The following is a 9,862-nucleotide window of genomic DNA, read 5'->3' as shown; positions in this document are numbered from 1 at the left end:
TTCCAAGGCTGTAAATCTTTACGGGAGCAGACTGTCTCATCTTTCTCCAGCGGAACCGCTGGTAGTTTCGAACTGCTGACCTTGAGGTTCGCAGCCCGATTCGTAACCACTACTCTACCAGAGCTCCTTCTAGGCAACATTTATTCTGTTGTGCATGGGATTGCTTTGAATCAGAACTGACATGACAGCAACTAACAGCAAAGTCCACCCACCCATCCATCCATCCATCCATCCATCCATCCATCCATCCATCCATCTACCTTATCTATCTATCTATCTATCTATCTATCTATCTATCACCTACCTATAATCTATCTATCTGCGACACTTATTGCTCACACTTTATGGATTGAGAGAGTGTTCCATTACAAGGAAACAGCAGAGCTAACCTAGCAGTCAGTGTGCCTGATTCCATTGGTCACACTTCACCTTCATTGACAGCCCAAACTGAGTATGCTTAAATCTATCATGACATAGATAATTTGAATGAAACAAACTGACGACCTCTGCCACCAGATGGGCAAACTTGGGGAAACTAACTTCCAGATACTGGAAGCCCATGTAAAGAACAAGTATTCCTTTTTCTGCACAGCGGTTGGCAGGTGTCTGATTTGTATCACCTGCCATTAATAGATGACTCTGCACCTCTGGACCACTGCTATGAATTATCCCTTCCTACATCTCCAGCATCTGGAAAGATGGTTTACTACATAGAACGAAATAATAATTCAGTTATGTATTGACAAGCAGAGCAGTATTTACTTACTACACGTGAAAGGATATGAATATTGCTCGACATTATTTGAATAATAGGTATCTCAATAGACATACAAATCTGAGTGGATTTAATCCATGTCTATGTGACTGACAAGGACGTAATCCATGCTATATGGCCTCAATTGACCATAGAACAATTGATTTGGTGTTTTTAAATCGCTGATCAATGACACAGCCATCGATGGCATCAGCGGTGCAGTGATTGCTTCTAGGATATGAAAGCCAGTGTCCATAGAACTCTGTTTAAAATAACCATGAGCAAACACTTCATCCAGCTCTCCAGATCCCTCCTTTAAAGATACCTTAAGCCCTAAACTTCTGTCTGCTCTTGATCATGCATAACCTTTTCTTTTCTGATTTCCTCTAAATGGTAATATTAAAATAATGGTATTGTATCCAAGAAGCATCAGTTAGTTTTGAAATTATGGACATTTAGGAAAAAGAATAACATATGGTGAGTTTGGAAATAAGAAAATTTGTAAGCATGTGTCACATAGACAATGGAATCCATTGAGATGAGCATTATTGTTGTTATTATGATGAGGATGATGACTTTTTTTACCTTGTGAAATAATGTTCTGTAAGATAACCCAGAATTTACTATAAAACACAATTTTCTTACCTAAAGTCCAGCAAGGAAAGACTTTTTCCCAAAGCAAAAATATCTCAGGAGAAGGATCTAATGATCTTCTTAACTGGCTGGAGAATACATCAGAATTCCTTGGTTGAAGCATTTATGCAGCACATGTATAAAATAACACAGACAAAAAAGAGGAGCAGTACATACAAGCAAAAGCATGTGACATATTCAGAACATTGGACTGCAAGGTTAATGATTTCTCTTGCTAATATAGGTGTATCCAGAGTTAAGACTATGTTTTAAAATTGAACAAATTGCAAAAGGTACAGTGTCGTTGAGTAATAAAGTGAAGGATCAAATTTTATTATAAAAAAGTTGTGCTATTGTTCATCACCATCGATTCAGCACCTACTGTTGTTAGGATCCGTCATGTCAGTTCTATCTCATATGGACCTCATGCACAATAGAATGAAATACTGCCTGTCCTACAGCATCTTCATAACCCTTGTTAAAATTGTTACTCATCATAGATCAATATTCAATATTCTGGTGTTACTTGACAGTGTTCCACTGCTAGTCAAGTGGTTTTCAGTAGCTGAACATTCAGAAGCAGTCTGCTTCTCCTGGTCTTAGTTTGTCTGGTTAGTCTGTAAGCTCAGCTGAAACCTGTCCATCATGTGCATATTCTGTGATGGCGGTCGTATGCCATGGTGTCAGTTCAGACTCATAGTGACCCTGTATAGGGTTACCAAGGCTGTAAATCATTACAGGGGCAGAAATCCTCATCTTTCTCGCTTGGAACTGCTGGTTGTTGAGAGTTTAACAGCCTGACTTGTAACCACTATGTTACCAGAGCTCCTTTGGATGTATTCTGCTGGTATTTAAAATAGTGGTGGCAAAACTGATGTAGGACCGTTCAGTGTTTCATTCTCTTGTTCATACGGTTGCTAGGGTTCAGAGCTGACTCAAAGGCACTTAGAAACAAGGTTGAACAGGTTACCATCACTATTATTCAAATTCACACACCAACCACTTAAGCCAGTGATGATGAAATTTTGAAGAATTCTACCAACTTCTTCAGTCTGAAATTGATCAAACATACCATCAAGATTTATTGGTAATTACTGGTGATTGGAATGTGGTGGTTGGAAACAAAGAGGAAGGATCAGTAGTTGTAAACTATGGTCTTGGTGATGGAAATAATGCTGGAGATCACATGACAGAATTTTTTAAGATCAACATATAGAGATCGCAGATAGAATTTTTCAAGGTATTCATTGTGATATATTTTTAAACAACATAAAAAGTGACTGTACACATGGACTTTACCAGATGGAATACATAGAAATCAAATTGACTGCATCTGTGGAAAGAGACAGTGGAAAAGTTTCATTATCACCAACCAAAACAAGGTCAGCGCTGATGGTAGAATAGGCCATTAATCGCTCATATACAAGTTCAGGCTGAAGCCGCAGAAAATTAAAACAAGTCCAAGAAAGCCAAATTATGACCTTGGAAATATCACATCTGAATTTAGAGACCATCTCAAGAACAGATTTGATGCATTAGATACAAATGACATACCATGAATACAGTATAATACTTTTAAGCATTTTTTCTTTCCTTTTGTGTTTGCTATTACCTATACAACCCTTTTCTCTCCTCAACTTCTTCTGTGATCAGAATCTCTCTCACCAAGCCAGGAAATCCACATTAATCTTCTCTTATGTGGAGTCGTGGTATGGTACTGTAGGATAAGCATACAACCTCAAGTTTGATTTGAAGTGCAAAGTCAGTGGTTCAGAGTCACCAGCTGCTCCTCAGAAACCCTATAAAAGATCACTGAGAGTTAGAACCGACTCGATGGCACTAAACAACAATACTACAACCTATGCAAACATATACCACACACACATGGGCTTCTTTGATACTGCATATCAAATATAATTATCTTCTCTTTGCTTTCATATTAAATAGCATCTGGTGGATATTGTTGGCTGGCATACCTTAAATTCATTTTTAAAAAGAACGACCTATAGAATTTCATGATATGGATACACTGTAGTGCATTCAAGCATTCTTCTGTTTGGGGGCATTTGCTTTGTTTTACATTTCAGACACTATAAACAACACCATTGTTGTTGTTGTTAAGTGCCGTCGAGTCGGTTCCGACCCATTGCGACCCTGTACAGGGTTTCCGAGGGTGTAAATCTTTACGGGAGTAGAAAGCCTCATCTTTCTCCCGCGGAGCAGCTGGTAGTTTCGAAGCGCTGACCTTAAGGTTCGCAGCCCGATTCGTAACAACACCATAGAAATTATTATTATTTTTTTTAACTTAGAGCCTTATATAATGAAATTTTCACAATGAGATGAATGATGGAAACATCGAAATGTTTTAAAGTCAATGAACGTGACCAAGTATTTCTCCAAGTCTCTAACGATGCCCTGAATCCTAACACACTCAACGTGTCCTGGTATATTTCCTCCATTTAGCCAAGTGAATAGGCATTTAGTGATGCATTCCTGTGACCTTAATTCATAGACAGCTCAAGCTTGTTACACAGGTATGCTGGATATATGGATCATTTCTTTGTAAATCACATGCTTACATTCTTTGCCAAGTTTTATATGGACTGCTCACTGCTTTATGATTTCTATAAGAGTCCTATCCCTCTTTAAAATTATGAATAACACTCTTTCTGTCCTCTATATTATAAACATTTTCCCTCATGTCTATTAGCAGACTTTTGTGGCAATCTTTAGTCTGCTCCTTATTCCTGGTTCTGTTCCTCTGGACATATGTTAGATTGTATGCCTTTCTCTTTGAAGGTGGCTTAATCTTTGTGATTTACTTTGACCAGTGAAATCTGATCAGAAGTGAAGAGGTTCAATTCTACCCTGAAGGCTAAAAGGGAAAATGTGTTATTTTCATGTTCTCTTCCCTTTGCCAAGGAAATCACCAATATTCCAGATGTTGATGTTTCCAAGGCCATTGTTCCCTGCATGGGAATGCTGTGAAGTAGAGGGAAACACTCCCCACCACCAAAAACAAACCAGTATGGGCATACTTCTAGAACAGGATGCTTGTTGGAAGGACCAGGGGGTGGGTATTGTTGTGGTATTCTAGCCCATCCCAACTTATATTGAAATTGTTATATAAAATTGAGTTGCTATGGTAAAGATGAATGAAAGATAATAGATAGGTATCTCATTGTCCTACAGCATGAGTAGGGAATGTGTTTCCTGCCAAAGGTCATTTAGATATTTATAACATCATTTGTGGTCCATAAAAAAATTATCAACTTAAAAATTAACCTGCTAGTATAGTGGTTACAAGTAGGGCTGTTAATCCCGAGGTCAGCAGTTTGAAACTACCAGAAATTCCATGGGAGAAACATTTACAGTCTTGGAAATCCTTTACAGGGTCTCTATGAGTTGGAACCAACTCCACAGCACATAACCACCATCACCATGGTTGGATGGCTGGAACTGCAGTTACCTTGGCAGCGTTAGACCAAATGGTCTCATGGACCTTACATATGATTGTTGTTGTGTTGTGCTCTGTGGAGTCGGTTCTGACTTATAGTTACCCTGAACAGGGTTTCCGAGGCTGTAAATCATTATGGGAGCAGAAAACTTCATCTTTCTCCCGTGGAACAGCTGGTAGTTTTGAACTGCTGTCCCTGAGGGTCACAGCCCAATTTGTAACCACTATGTAGCGTAGTGGTTACGAATCGGGCTGCGAACCTTAAGGTCAGCGGTTCGAAACTACCAGCCGCTCCGCGGGAGAAAGATGAGGCTTTCTACTCCCGTAAGGATTTACACCCTCGGAAACCCTGTACAGGGTCGCTATGGGTCGGAACCGACTCGACGGCACTTAACAACAACAACAACAATGCTACCAGAACTCCTTACTACATATGATAAGGAAGCAATTATCAAAATTTTGAAAGAAGAAGATCAACATGATTTGATTTTAAAACACTTGAACAACTGCTACCTGTGAAAACTTAAGAGGTACTTACAAATTTGTAGCTCTCAAGAAACAAGACAAAAAAAGAGAATAATTTCATATATATATTGGTTGAATTGGATGAATTTGGAAACTATTACAAGAAAGGGATTCCTCCCACCCACCCCGAAAAGAACTGTTCAGCTTTCAGGCATGACTAAAATGAAATTAAATTAGTAATTTTAGGAGTTTTACTGTTGCAAGAAGCAATTGTTTCTCAACTCTAACATTATAAAAATAAAATTAAGAAAGCCTTAGAGTAACAGAAGCCAACTATAACAACTTTCTAGCCAGGATCAAATAAAAGATATGACCATTATGCAAACTCTAGAAACTTCCAAATGGATTAAGTACTTTCAGTGCACAAGTCCAACAGAGAGTGTTGTGGGCAGCCAATATTTTAAATTGGAAAAAGTAGAAGTGGAGAAAATATTAAGAGTGTCGTTCTTTCACCAAGCCTGATGGGACCAAGGTACGCAATATTTAGTTAAGGCATGGAGGAGAGAAGCAAGTTGGGAACGAGGTCTGGAAAGCAACCATAAATGTGGATCTTGTCACATGTAACTGATTTGAATCTGAAATAGAGACAAGAAATCTGCTACCCTTGTAAGATATATGAATTTTTCAAAGAATCCTTAGACATCCAACTGTTTCTGGACAAGAAGTAGGATAAGAATTTGATCAGCTTTCAAAGGTTCAAATTGCTCAACTCCCTGATGTAATCAAGAATTTTCAAGGAGAAGAACAATTAAAAAAAAAAAAAAAATGGAGCCAAAAAATATCAGGAAAATTGTACAAAATGTCCTACCAAGGAGTAGAATCAATAACTGTATTCATTTCCTGTAACTGTTGTAACATATTATCATTAACTGGGTGACTTTCTTGTTGTTACTAAGTGCTAATCAGTTGTAATTCATAGTGACCCTGTGTATAACAGAAGGAAACACTGCCCAGTTCTATGCCATCCTCACAATTATTGCTTGGAGACTTATTTGTGTGGCACGTGGGTTCATGTGCTGGATTGCAAGGTTGGTTTGAACCAAAAGATCAGCAGTTCAGGGTCACCAACCACTCCTCAGAAACCGTGTACAGGGTCACTATGGGTCCTAACCAACTTGATGGCACTTACTAACAACACTCACTATTATAATGGTTTATGCATTATACATTATATTATGTTATGTTATAGCAAACTATCGTTGCTACCATTTTGTCACCCCATCTTGTTGAGGGTCTGATTTTTGTTTCATACTCCACTTTACCATTCATAATATGCTTCTCATGGAACTGGTCCCTCTGGATGTGTCCAAAGAACGAGATGAAGTCTCACCACCCTTGCTTCTAAGGAGTATTCTGACTGCACTTCTTCCAGTACAGAATCGTTTGATCTTCTGGAAGTTCATGCTACTTTCAAATAATATTTGCCAACACCATAACTCAAAGGCATCAATTCTTCCATACTCTTCCTTACTCATTGTCCAACTCTTACATGCATATAAGGTGATTGCCAAATGTAATACATTTGATTTCTTAACTATCGCCTTGGTGACTTTAAATGACAGAAATCTATCCTTTCACAGTTCTGAAGAGCACAAGTCCAAAAATCAAGGTCTTACTCACCTTATTTTCTCCTCAAAAAGGTCTTTCCAACCTCTACTTTTTCAAAAATTGTCATTCTTAAAAGGAAATAATCAATTTAGAAAACATTTTCTTGTTGTATGATGTAATGTGATGTGCCATGATGTATGATATGGTATTGAACTGCTTACCTTGTCTGTCTCATTTACTTCCTTAGTCAAAAAACCAATTACATATATTTTCAATGATTACAATTATGTAACAGATCCTATAAAGCTATAAAATAGTCCTAACCATATAGTTTAATTTCCCAATATACTTTATTATAAATGGACATAAAACTTGATCCCAAAGTTACAGGTGGACAAAAAAAAAATAAAGAAAGAAAAGAGAAGAAAAAGTACATTTGTTGGAACAGTGAAAAGAGTATTCTTATTCTGTGTTTGTTCATAAGTCAAAAGCAACATTCCATTCATAGAACATGTTAGGGGGAAATGTGCTGAGGTGTTTTTTGATGTGGCCAAAGTACGGCTAACTGTGGGACCTGTCACTGGCCTTATTTACACCCCGTTCATAAAAGGAGACTCTTCAATTAGATTTCAAAAAAAAAGAAGAAGAAAGAAAACTCAGTTTGTCTTGATTCTGGTCGTAAGTGAGGAAAGAAAGAATCAGTGGCCATGACTGAAGGACGTTCCTTAAATGATGTTTTAAAATAACCTTTGCTGTATAGAGAATTTGACTTTTAATTCTTACCCAAATGCAATGTTTTTTCCATGCTCATCAGAAACAAGTGTACATTTAGAAGGTGGTCCTTTAGAATGAAGTCATATGACTGAGTTTGTAGGATTATGTGCCTTGAGTCTTTGTTCTACAGACAATTGCATGCAATAACAGTGTTCAGCTTGCCAGACTGTGCAGGTGTTTTGAGAGGAAAACTGTCCATTTATTGCCAAGTCACTTCCAACCCATGGTGACCTGCTTGTGTCAGAGTAGAACTAGGCTTATGAAGTTTACAATAGTTGAGTTTTCAGAATACGTCACCAGGTCTTTCATTCCAGTCACTTTTCAGTGGACTTGAAACTCTAAATCTCCCAAAATGAGGAAATGGTCAAGATTTGATTCTGTATCCCCAAACATGGCTAGATCCAGGACTAGCCAGGCATTAAAGCCCTTACCAGCAGATCTATGTGGTCTTTAAGTTGAAGTTCAGAATTTAGATATAAAAGGAGTTGGGTGAGACAGTCCACTTCCTCACCCTTGCTCCTGTGTGCTGAGCTCCCAAATTGAATACAGGCAGACCTCACATACACTGTGTGCTCAGTTCCAGACCATCACAAGAAAGCAAGTGATATGAATTAGTTTTACACTGTATTGTAGACTGGTGTCCTGGGGTGGTGCTGTAGGACAAGCACTGGACTGCTAACCACAATGCCAGAGGTTCAAATCCAACAAGGTAACTATGAGTAGGAACTGACTCAATGGCACGCAACAACAACTGCATACTATAAACTATTAAATGTGCAAAAACATTGTGAATAATTTGAAACATAGCAAGAATGACCAAAATGTGACTAACTGAGCCCAATTTGTTGGGAAAACACTGCTTTTGTGGGGTTGCAACAAATCTACAGTTTATGAAAAATGCAGTATCTGCAAAGCACAAAGAAAAGAAACTCAGAAAACAATGTGTGTCTGTAAAACCCAATGACTTGCAAGGCTTACTTTGTTGGGATGTAACCTCAGTGCCCCTCTGTTCTTATTACAAGCAATGAACATTTTTTCCATAGACATCTTCAGCTGAGAGGTATTTCTGGAATAACCGGGCTCAAAATCCTCAACAGTATTTGACGAGTTAGGTGGTAAGAGAGATTACCCACTTACTCAGTTGCTTTTGCTAAAGTGATGATGCTAAGGGTAAGGGTTCAGGAGACTGCTCCTATTTTAGGATGGCTTGTGGCTTCCTCTGACTATCAGTACTCACAACATCACACTCAGGTTATCTGAAAGAAGCCAGCTGGGGATAACGTGTGAAGTGAGGAAGTGCTGTTTGTTGGCAGTGGACAGCTACAACCTCTTCTGGCAGCTACTTGTAGGGACTGGATTTATTTTCCAAACAGGAAGAGGTGATTAGGATAGCTCCAAGTGGCAAGGGACATTTCCATCCGGTCAGTGCTGCCCAACTCATGTAAGCTTTCCTGTAGACTGACCATCTCACAGTCCCTTAAAAGATGCTGATTATCATAGATGAAACCAAAGGTAAAATCAAACAGTGGCAGTCTAGTCTAATCCATTCTACGTATAGGAACTCCACCAGTAAAACTGCTCTACAGAAGACAGCTGCTCCATATGGTTTTCAATGCATGGTCTTCCAGAAGCAGATCCCAAAGCCTTTCTTCCAAGTACTTCTGGGTAGATTCTAATTGTCCATCTTTGAGTTGGTAGACTCTTGTTGTTGTCGGGTGCCCTTGAATCAGAACTGACTCATAACAACCTTATGCACAACAGAACGAAACTCTGCCTGGTCCTGCATCAATCACATGATTGTTGCTACACTTGAGTCCATTGCTGCTGCCACTGTGCCAATCCATCTTGTTGGATGTCTTCCTCTTTTTCACTGACCTTCCACTTTACCAAGCATGATGTCTTTCTTTCTCCAGGGACTGGTCACTCCTGATAACATGTCTGAAATAGGGAGATGCAATCTGGTCATCAATCTTTGCAATCTGGCAAAGAACAAGGCACCAGGAATTGATGGAATAAGAATTGAAATCTTTCAGGAAAGTGAGGCAGCAAAGGAGGCACTCACTCATCTCTGCCAAGAAATTTAGAAGACAACTGTCTGGCCGACTGATTGGAAGAGATCAATGTTTGTGCCCATTCCAAAGAGAGGTGACCCAACGGAATGCGGAAATCAT

Source organism: Chrysochloris asiatica, unplaced genomic scaffold (genome assembly GCF_000296735.1).
Source record: "Chrysochloris asiatica unplaced genomic scaffold, ChrAsi1.0 scaffold00195, whole genome shotgun sequence".
Classification (NCBI taxonomy): Eukaryota; Metazoa; Chordata; class Mammalia; order Afrosoricida; family Chrysochloridae; genus Chrysochloris; species Chrysochloris asiatica.
The sequence above is the reverse complement of the archived record's forward strand: the minus strand, read 5'-3'. Positions refer to the sequence as shown.